General features: G+C 44.7%; 3 non-coding genes across 3 annotated transcripts; 1 reads left to right on the top strand and 2 right to left on the bottom strand.

Moving 5' to 3' along the window:
• Positions 1–1,062: 1,062 nt before the first annotated feature.
• On the bottom strand, positions 1,063–1,135 carry trnat-ugu (transfer RNA threonine (anticodon UGU)). The gene has a single exon. It is a non-coding gene; the product is annotated as a tRNA-Thr (tRNA).
• Positions 1,136–5,486: 4,351 nt separating this feature from the next.
• On the bottom strand, positions 5,487–5,576 carry trnar-ucg (transfer RNA arginine (anticodon UCG)). The gene is given in 2 exon segments: positions 5,487–5,522; positions 5,540–5,576. It is a non-coding gene; the product is annotated as a tRNA-Arg (tRNA).
• A 2,146-nt stretch (positions 5,577–7,722) lies between these two features.
• trnar-ucu (transfer RNA arginine (anticodon UCU)) lies at positions 7,723–7,817 on the top strand. The gene is made up of 2 exons: positions 7,723–7,760; positions 7,782–7,817. It is a non-coding gene; the product is annotated as a tRNA-Arg (tRNA).
• The last annotated feature ends 2,062 nt before the right edge of the window (positions 7,818–9,879 follow it).

Raw genomic sequence — 9,879 nt, 5'->3', positions numbered from 1 at the left:
GGGTCAAGTACCAGAGTGCATAGATTTAAGGTCATGGGCAAATGAACCAAAGGCGACATGAGAAAAAAGTTTTTGACACAGCGATGGTTGTGATCTGGAATGCAGTGCCTGTGGGGGTGGTGGAGGCAGATTCACTCGTGGCTTTCAAAAGCAAATTGGATCAGTACTTGAATGGAGAAAAATTGCAGAGCTTCGAGTAGAGAGCGGGGGAATGGGATTAGCTGGATTGCTCTTGCAAAGAGCCGGCACGGACTCGACGGGCCGAATGTACTCTTTCTGTGCTGGAACCATTCTATGACTCCATAATTCTAAGAGTGTTGTAGATAAGAACATACTGGAGAGCGCTGGCTCCGAATCTGCGGTTAATTCACTCCCTGCAGTTTGAAACACTCCGTTTTTCTTATATTGAGAAGAATCTTGTTGCTGGAACTGAAAAACCAATTTGAAATTTCACTTCCTGTCCGGTCACGAGAATCAGGGGATGAAACTTTTGAAATTGTCGAATGTTTTCCTGTTGAAGTGAAGTGAACCGTGTAAATCCGGTTAAACCGGCGCGTCTGGATCCCCTTAGATTTAGAATCCAGCTCTTCAATCCCTTCGCTAAAACAGCTCTGGTTTAAGAATTAAAGTCGTTGACCAGAAGCGGTCCCGCGGTGTTGGTCTGTGTTTAATCTCCACCATGAATGTTTAGCTCTACCCTAGAATCAGTTTGTCCAACGTCCTCAGACAAAGATTCGTTCCCTCCTGTCGACTTGATTGGGGAAAATACAGAATATCAGCGAACAGCTGAATTTTTATTCCGCAATTGATTGATATTATTTAATCGAAATATAAAGGAGCAGGGGGCACTTTAACCTCACGGAGATGATTCGTTGCAATTGTAAACCCGTGGATGGGAATCTCTGGAACTAAATTAACTCGGCAGTCAACACAGAGAGGCTGGGAAGCAAAAACCAAGGCCTTCTGGAGGCTGCCAATGAGGAGAAGGAAAGATTGTTCTTGCTGCTCTCTGAAGCACAACGGGTGGAAAATGGGAGCAAAGAAGCTAACAACCTGAGCTTAAAGCACCGCTGGGATTTGAACCCAGGATCTCCTGTTTACAAGACAGGTGGTTTAACCACTGAGCCACGGCGCTCACATTCGTGCCAACCTTTCCCAACGTTATGGTATTGATACCTTTGTCAAGCGACTTTGTTGAGCCTTCCCCTTCAGTGCGTCTGCGTAATAACCTCAATCTTTTGTTCAACGGTCTCAGCCTGAGAAACCATGGATATCAGTCATGACCTTCTCTTCCTTATCCCCTGTCAGTACATCTTATATCTAGTCCTATTCATCCTGATTTATTCCCACACTCTCTCCACACTATCTGGTCTTACCCTATTGCATTTCTGATCTCTTCCCACGAAATGTTGATGAGTACTGTGTGTGATACACCCGGCCCTGACCTCCTCCTGTGGGTGACCTCCGACAACTGCTGCACAATAGTTTAACGTGTGTTTGTTTTACATTATGAAATGTGAGTTAGCGCTAGTCTACCCGGTGTACTCTATTCTCACACAAACGGCAATTTTGCTTCAGATCATTTAAATTTTAGAAAGTCTTACTGGATAAGACAAGTTGGACATTCAAAATTTGGTGAAAAGACGTTGATATTGTTTACTTGAAATAATTAGTGTACAACTCGATGATGCTGTACATCGGAATAGAAAGCGAGATTGAATGAACAGGAACCGTCTGAAAGGATGGCTGATCGGCTGTGGGTGGCAGCGAAGTTTTACATGGCTGCATGGTCAATTGCCAGCGTTTCGGTGAACTTCGGGTCTTATTTTCACTTTGAGGTTTTCAATGATTGATAAATGAGAAGTCCGGAGATCGAATCCCAGTTAAGTCCCACTACGCTTCCATTTTAAGTGAAAAATCACCAATTGGCGTCTCAGATTTTTTCATAGCTGCAGACGGCAGGAACGTCTTTTTCCAAGAAAGATGGCAGTGATGGATAGAAGGAAGGAAGATGGGAGGGAGCAGAAATAAACTCGACTGAAAAGGAACAAAAGACTGAGCCTGAGAGTGAGATGGCAGGAGAGAAGCTGAGAGGCTGAAGTCTGTGACTTTTCTCAGTCACTTCTTGCTGCCTCATAATTTATTTACCTTCATTGTCCAATCGTAATTGGCTGCGGCACGATTAATGGTGTAAATACAGCGAATTGGCGATCGCCGTTGACGGCAACAGTGGGCTGAGCGACGAAAACAACTTTTATCGTTTAATCGAGCCTTTCGGAGGAGCGGCGGAAATGTTCCAGAAATTATGGGCAAATCACAAATTCCCGTATCTCACTTTCTGCTACATTTACCTATCGATAATGGCGCACGCTGTGAATTCATCATTGTGGCTCGAGGTCCCAGCAATTGCAGGATTAGAATGATAATGAAATAATTCTGGTCCGATAACAGTGAGACCTTGTTCCGCTCCGGGTTCCAAGAGCCTTTCTCTGTCCCTGCTCTGTCCACTTATCCCAGTTATCCACAAAGAAAATGAGACCGGTCCAGTATTGTAAAAAAACTGGTGAAAGAGAAAATCTGTCTTCTTCACCCGGAGAGAACAAGCGTCGAACAGGGAACCAAAGCAAATGGCGGCAGAGCACAGGCCTGGAGATCTCAGTGAATCAGCCGTCGGTGATTTTAACCTCCCGATCAGGTCAATAAACACCAGACAGTTGTTTCTATCTCTCTGCCTGGTGCTGAATCCAGATATAAAAGATAGTTCCTGAGGCAATTGCTGAAAGCAGAGGGAAAACAATCAGGGAGAAAACAGTGTCGGGGACCGAGACCAGACCGGGATCCTGAGCCACACGGGCTGGATCCAATCACTGAGCAGCTCATCGCTTCCACCTTCGCGCTTCCCCCTCGGATCAGTTTCACCGAAACCGCTTCCTGTTTCTTGGTCAAATTCAATCTGATCGAGCGGATCAAACATAAAAATCGAACTCATATTTCTCCAGTGGCGCAGTCGGCAAGATCTGGTTCCAGATCCTATTCCTGATTCTTCGAACACTAATCCCTGACTCGCCAGCACGGGATGCAAAGACAATTCTGATTGAACAGCAAAAACTGACGGTTTTCAATAAAGACCCGAGGACGAGATTTACTGCAGCGCTCACTGAAACCTGTGGGGAAAGACCGTGGGATTTCAAGGATTCCTCAAAATATTAAGGTACCTGATTTCAGTGAACACTCGGGAATGTGCTCCCAATATTTCTGAGTGACTTGGATGAAGGAATAGAGAGTTGTATATCCAAGTTTGCAAATGACAGTAAGATCGGAGGCACAGTTACCTGTGTGGGTGGGATCAGGAAGTTACAAAGGGACAGAGACAGATTAAGTGACTCGCGAAACTGTGTTAAATGGAGTTCAATGTGGGGAAGTGTGAGGTAATTCACTTTGGATCCAATCAATCGGAAAATGGTCCAAATGTCGAGAGATTAGGAACAGTGGAGGAGCAAAGGGATTTGTGTGTCCATGTACACAAATCACTAAAAACGATTGGACAATAAAAAAAGGTAATCAAAAAGGTTAAAGGGATGTTGACCTTTATCTTAAGGGGACTGGAATATAAAGAGGAGGAAGTTATGCTTCAGTTGCATGGAGCCTTGGTCAGACGATAAAACGATTCGGAAGAATAGATACAGAGAAGTTATTTCCTCCGGTGATGGGGATGGGGCGGGACATAAAATCAGAGCTCGGATTTTCACGGTGAAATCAGGAAGCACTTTATTACGTTGCACATACAGACGGCAATGTCGTTTCTTACCTCATACATTCTGCAAAGTCTTACTTGATAATGAATGTCACGCATTGAAAACGATTTTGGTAAAGAAGGCCTGATCGCGTCGGCTTGAAATAGATAGTGTACAACATGGGCTTGGATGGACAGGGCAGAATTTCAAAGTGTGCAGATGACACGAAACTCGGCAATGTGAGAAACAATTTAAAGGATAGTAACAGACTTCAGGACGACATAGGCAGAGTGATGAAATGGCCAGACGCATGGCAGATGGAATTTAACGCAAAGAAGTGTGAAGTGATAAGTTTTGGCCTGAAGAATGAGGAGAGACAATATAAATCGAATGGTACAATTTTAAATCGGGTGCAGGAACATCGAGATATGGAGATCTATGTAAATAAATCTTTGAATGTGGCAGGACAAGTTGAGAAGGCTGTTAAATCAGCATATGGGATCATTGGCTTAGAGCCATAGAGTACAAAAGAAAGGAAGTTATGCTAAACCTTTATAAAACACTGGTTAGGCCTCAGCTGAAATATTGTGTTCAATTATTGGCACCACACTCTAGGAAGGATATCAAGGCTTTAGAGAGGGTGCAGCAGATAATTACAAGAATGCTGATTTAAACCCAGGCTCCTGATCCAAACAGTGAATGGTCTTTTGGAGACACCGAGGGAGAACAGGAACAGAGAAGGAAACAAACTGCGGACTGGATTCCAATTGCGCTCGGGCGTTATTGTTAACTAAAGACACCGTGGAATGGGTTAAACAGAAGAATTGTTGGGGATTTAAATGTTCGGGATTTAAACCCAGACTTTCTCCCATGTTCCCAAATAGCGATCGAATAATCGGGAGATGGTGAAATGCAGGAGATTCAGGAGGGACCGAAGTCCTTCAATCTCTGCAGCAGTTACTGGGAACCGAGCCATGGGTGGGATTCCAGTTCAAAACGGGAGACTCTTAACAATGAGAGAGATCGTGGGCTCAAATCTGGACCCGACCTCCCTCCAAATTTAATTTTTCGTCATGAAGAGCGGGCGGAGGAATTAAATTTAACAGAAAAAATGTACAGACTTGGTGCAAATCTAATAACTGGACAGGTTCAAGATTGTTAAAAAGTTTTGAAATTCGATTTCATCCTGATGGATAAAGTTAACCCTTTATGTTCCAGCTCCCTTTTCATTTGCTTTTCCCGTTAATCTTTCATTCGCTGTAAACCCCAAAGGCAGCAAGGAAGGACCGAAAGGTTTATCTCCGATCCGTCCTCTCGACTCGACCTTTATCTCATTACAGCAGGTGTAAAATTCCAATTGTCCCTCTCCATTTAAACAAAATAGAAACAATCCATGGACATAGACTTAAAACACCGGTTTCGAATTGATCGTAATATCATTCAAGACCATTTTAATTGTACAAAACTTACGTAGGGCCGCAACAAAATTTCAATACAATAACGACACGGATGGGATTCCGACCCACACGGACAGAGCAGAATGGATTAATCGACCATTTCTGAATCCAAACAATAGAAACAAAGTCACTTTTGCACTATGTCCTGCCCGAGCACCCAGACCGACAATGTTGAATGTGTCGGGCCAACTTCTGTCAGCAAAGGAATTTATGGATTCCGTTCAATGAGGTCAGTCACTGTTCGAAACGGCCCGGTGTCAAACAGTAACGGCGCACGTTGGAAGGAATGTAAAAACGACCGCGGCAGGACTCGAACCTGCAATATTCTGATAACATCGACGATTAATACCGAAGTCAGACGCCTTATCCATTAGGCTACGCGGCCGCTGCTACAACGTTTCAGCAAAAGATCTTAAACCGGGGGCAGGGGTGGTTAAGACTCTGCTTGGATCTTTCACTGACTTTCACTTTGTTGATGTTGTTCATTTATTGTTTTCTTTCTTGGAGCAAGTTGGCTCTCCTGTTTCCGACTAATCAGGAAACTGAGAACTGAACTCCCGCTGGATCTCCGAGAAACCTACAATCAGAATAAACAATGTTCAAATCTTTGATCAAAATGTTTAGCCTCCAAATGGAATCTCTTTCGCACTCAGCCTGCAAAATAGAGAGAGGGGAAATAAAATAACAAGACAAATCGGTTAACTAAAAATGTACACGGAGAACAACACCGAGCGGAGAATGTGAACAGAATTTAATATCCAAGCCCGACGGGCCGAGTGGTCTCATCTCGTCCTGTAAAATACGAACAATCCCCAATTCTGCTGGGTGCGATTATTATATTCTGATGTTCTGTGTTTGGTAAATATAAACGCGGACGGGGTCCCGCACCATGGGGTAAACGGTTCAGATCCAGACCTGGCGCTCAGTGTTAATGTTAATATTGAGCACGGGATTCTATCCGTGTAATAATAAAATCGCGCGTTTCTTGCCATATATTCGACACATCCCCTTGCTGTGTGTTTAATAAGGGCAGGGAATGTTTTGCTGTTTTAGTGATAATCATTTTTCAGGGAATTAGTAAACTCGTCTCGAAACATGAGATTTCCAGTTTCTATTTCGCTAAATGGAGTTGAGGTGCAGATCAGCGATGAGCTGCTGTGACTCCGCCGCGTCGGTTTAACCGGAATTAGACGTTTCAGTGAAGTGAAGTGAACCGTCTCAATCCGGTTTATTTCTTTATTTATAACATTTTATATTTTGAGTGACAGATTTATCTAAAACTCTTTGAGAGTTCAGTTGTCAGTTTTCTGATCAGTTGGAATCTGAAAAAAAGAAAAAGAAAGAAAGAAAAACATTACAAAGGTCAAAACTCGAACTGATACAATCACCTTGTCTCCGTCTTAAAAGGTGATTCGTTCTCCCCGGAGACCAGATCAACATTTATCCCTTCAGCAACATCAATATAATGCATTGTTTGGTCATGAATCTGAGTTGGTACCAGGCCTGGAGAGGGCATGCGCCAAGAGTCTCTGTTGACGCTGAGAGACCATGGTGCAAGATTTGGATAGATGGAGGAACATCCAATAACCGCAGAGTGAGGGGTGATGGAGGGGGTGGGAAAGAGGCCCTCCAGACATACATCCAAAGGCAGCGGGAGGCAGCCGGAGCGGAAGTCGATGCCAGGCGCACAGGAGAATGGACTTGGATGCAGTGCGGGAAGATGTTCAATGCTATTACATGAGTCGTTAAGGCGAGTGAGGTCAGCTCTCAAGTGGCCTCGCCTACCAACTGCACCACGCAATACACCCCCCATCCCCCACATATCAACAAACCCTTTCCATCGGTACTCAACTCTTCTAACCAGAGGCTTCCTTTCACCCTTACACATGACCACTGTTGTGAGCCGCCCACCCACATATCACAGGTCATACACACTGGCAGCTATCCAAGCATGACAAGCAAATCACACAGACACACATCCCGTTTTCTTGCAGGAGAAGGTGGCGCATATCAGGAAGCAGCAAGTGGCAGTGGCATTTAGCCAGTCGAGCCTGTTCCGCCATTCAATTAGATCATGGTGAACCTGCGACTTAACTCCATATTCCCGCGTTTGCCCCATATCCCTTCATACCCTTCGTTCACAGGAATCTATTAATCTCAGATTTAACATTCACAATTGAGCTTGCATCAACTACGGTCAGCAGAAGAGCGTTCAAAACGTCTTCCACCCTTTGCGTGCAGAATCCGAGGTTCAGTGGAGAAAAGAAAATGTCTCAAGATGTTGTGCAGATTGAAGCTGGATATGAATTGATCCCAATTCAGCGATGTCATGAATGCAGAATGAAAATGATCCTGCACTGGTCGGTAATGGAACGCTCGCTTCCTGTGTGGCAGGCAAGAATTCGACCACCAAAACATCCATGGTCGAACTGCAGTTGGCTGCATTTGTTCAATTGGAAACATGGTGGAAAGAACATACAGTCTCACAGGCCGGAAATGAGAGTGTTTGATGAGACTGCTTGTCATACGTGGCTCCAGTGGCGCAATCGGTCAGCGCGCGGTACTTCTATGATAGTATCAGGCTTGAGAAATGTCGAGGTTGTGAGTTTGAGCCTCACCTGGAGCAGTTTGAACTTTTGCTTCTGAATATTTCTACCCGAGTTCAAGGCACAGCTGGTCTGTTCCTTGAAGCATCTCCTTCTTCGTCTTCTCATGTGGGCACTTGGGGTCCTCTGGCCGGCCGTATTGCAAAGCAGATGTGAGTTTAGATGTTAATCGGCAGGAGAGGGGGCGATTGGCGACAGCGTGAAATGACAAAGGAGGCGGCACGAGATCTTTAAATCTGAAGAACCGAACACACAATTCTTCTCTTCATGAAACAAACATTCTTCTGTTTGAAGTGTCGTGTAGGAATATGGGGATCGGGCGGGAAAATCGATTCGAGGTCGAAGATCAGCCATGATCTTATTGAATGGCCGAGCAGGTTCGAGGGGCCGTAAGGCCGACTCCTGCTCCTATTTCTTATGTTCTTATATAACAGCTGACCCGCTTTTCGTTGCTTGGCTGTTTGTTTTCCAATATCCACCCCCCACCCCCCTCCCCCCGCCCCCGCCACCCCCGCCTATTGCTTGATCCAGTTTGTTGTTCCAACTTTCACATTCAACTTGTTTCACTTCCTGGTCATGTGATAAAAATAGCGGAGTGCAGAAGGTTCAGAGCCCGCAGGAAGACAAACATTGGAAGGAATGAAAGCAGCGATTTTGCTTCGCCACCAATGACGAAATGCTCATTTTTTCCTTATTTTTCGTTGTTTTCTCTTGGAGCAAACCTTTGGGAAAGTGAAGCGAACTTCAGTGACTGTAATATCACCAGGGGTTCTGGCTCACAAGATGAAATTGGAGACATCGGCATCTGAGAGGCTGAAAGGGGTCACATTGTTCCCGAGATTCGGTGAGAGGCAGCACGGATTGATTTGTAGCGCTGAATGTCTCTGCATTCTACCGCACACGGAGATGATGCCGGAAGTGTCTGCAAGGAGTGGGTGGCGGTTAAAAGGTATCTAATTTATTGGAACAAAGAAGTCAGATCAGCCCAACTAAACTCAGTGTTCACCATCCAATTGACAAGCTACAGATAACTGCACCAATCCAAACATTTCCAGATAATTATGGAAGAGACTTACTTGAAGCAGTTTAGACATTAAGCAATCTCTGTACAAACAAGGGACGGGTGGTGTGAACGGGCAATCAGTGGTCTTTCTAACTGATCATCTACTGGCCAAATGTTTCTGGTAAAAATGTTGATCAGAGAAGAACAAAGCCCTTTTCTGAGAATGCTCACCAAAGGTCAACATATTGACAACACATGGCAGGCATCGTCTCTCCCGCAGTTGTTGTTCCGCTGGAAAGGCAGAACTTGCCAACTGTTGTAAAACTAACAACCTGAGTCGGGACTTAAATTCTCGACCCGACGTTCACTACTTCGCTTAAAATTCTGATGCTCTGCCGACTGAACTATCCAGGGTCGCTGTTCGCGAGTTTGCATCATACAGATTCATGGTCGGTCTCTGAATTTTCCATTGTGGGCGTCGAACTCGGGTGAGGGTCCGTTTAATAAATTCTCAGTAACGTTTTGAGGAGAATCCTTGTTTGTGTTGAACCTGATGTAAGAAACATGGAGAGAAAACTCGTGAGTTTACAATTTTTCTTGTTTGTGCCAAATGTCCTGTCATTCGTTAACACCAATAAAATAAAAACTTTACCCAGTGGCTCAAAAGCTAAACTTGTCCCACACCGGAGCTGGAAAAGGTCTCTCGACTTGTCAGCGGATCAACAACTGAAAGCGGAATAATTCCACCCGTTACTTAGTGACACTGGGAAACACATTTACCTTCCGAATTTTCCTACACGACACTTCAAACAGAAGAATGTCTGTTTCACGAAAAGAAGAATCGTGTGTTCGGATCTTTAGATTTGAAGATCTCGTGCCGCCTCCTTTGCCATTTCATGCTGTCGCCAATCGCCCCCTCTCCCGCCTATTAACAAATAAACTCACACCTGCTATTGCAATACGGCCGGCCAGAGGACCCGAAGTGCACACATGAGAACAATAAGAAGGAGATACTTCATGGAACAAAGCAGCTGTCCCTTGAACTCCGGTGGAAATGTTCATGAAGCAAAAAGTTAAAC

Source organism: Heptranchias perlo, unplaced genomic scaffold (assembly GCF_035084215.1).
Source record: "Heptranchias perlo isolate sHepPer1 unplaced genomic scaffold, sHepPer1.hap1 HAP1_SCAFFOLD_54, whole genome shotgun sequence".
Lineage (NCBI taxonomy): Eukaryota > Metazoa > Chordata > Chondrichthyes > Hexanchiformes > Hexanchidae > Heptranchias > Heptranchias perlo.
Note: the sequence above shows the minus strand (reverse complement) of the source record. Positions and strands in the feature narration are given on the sequence as shown.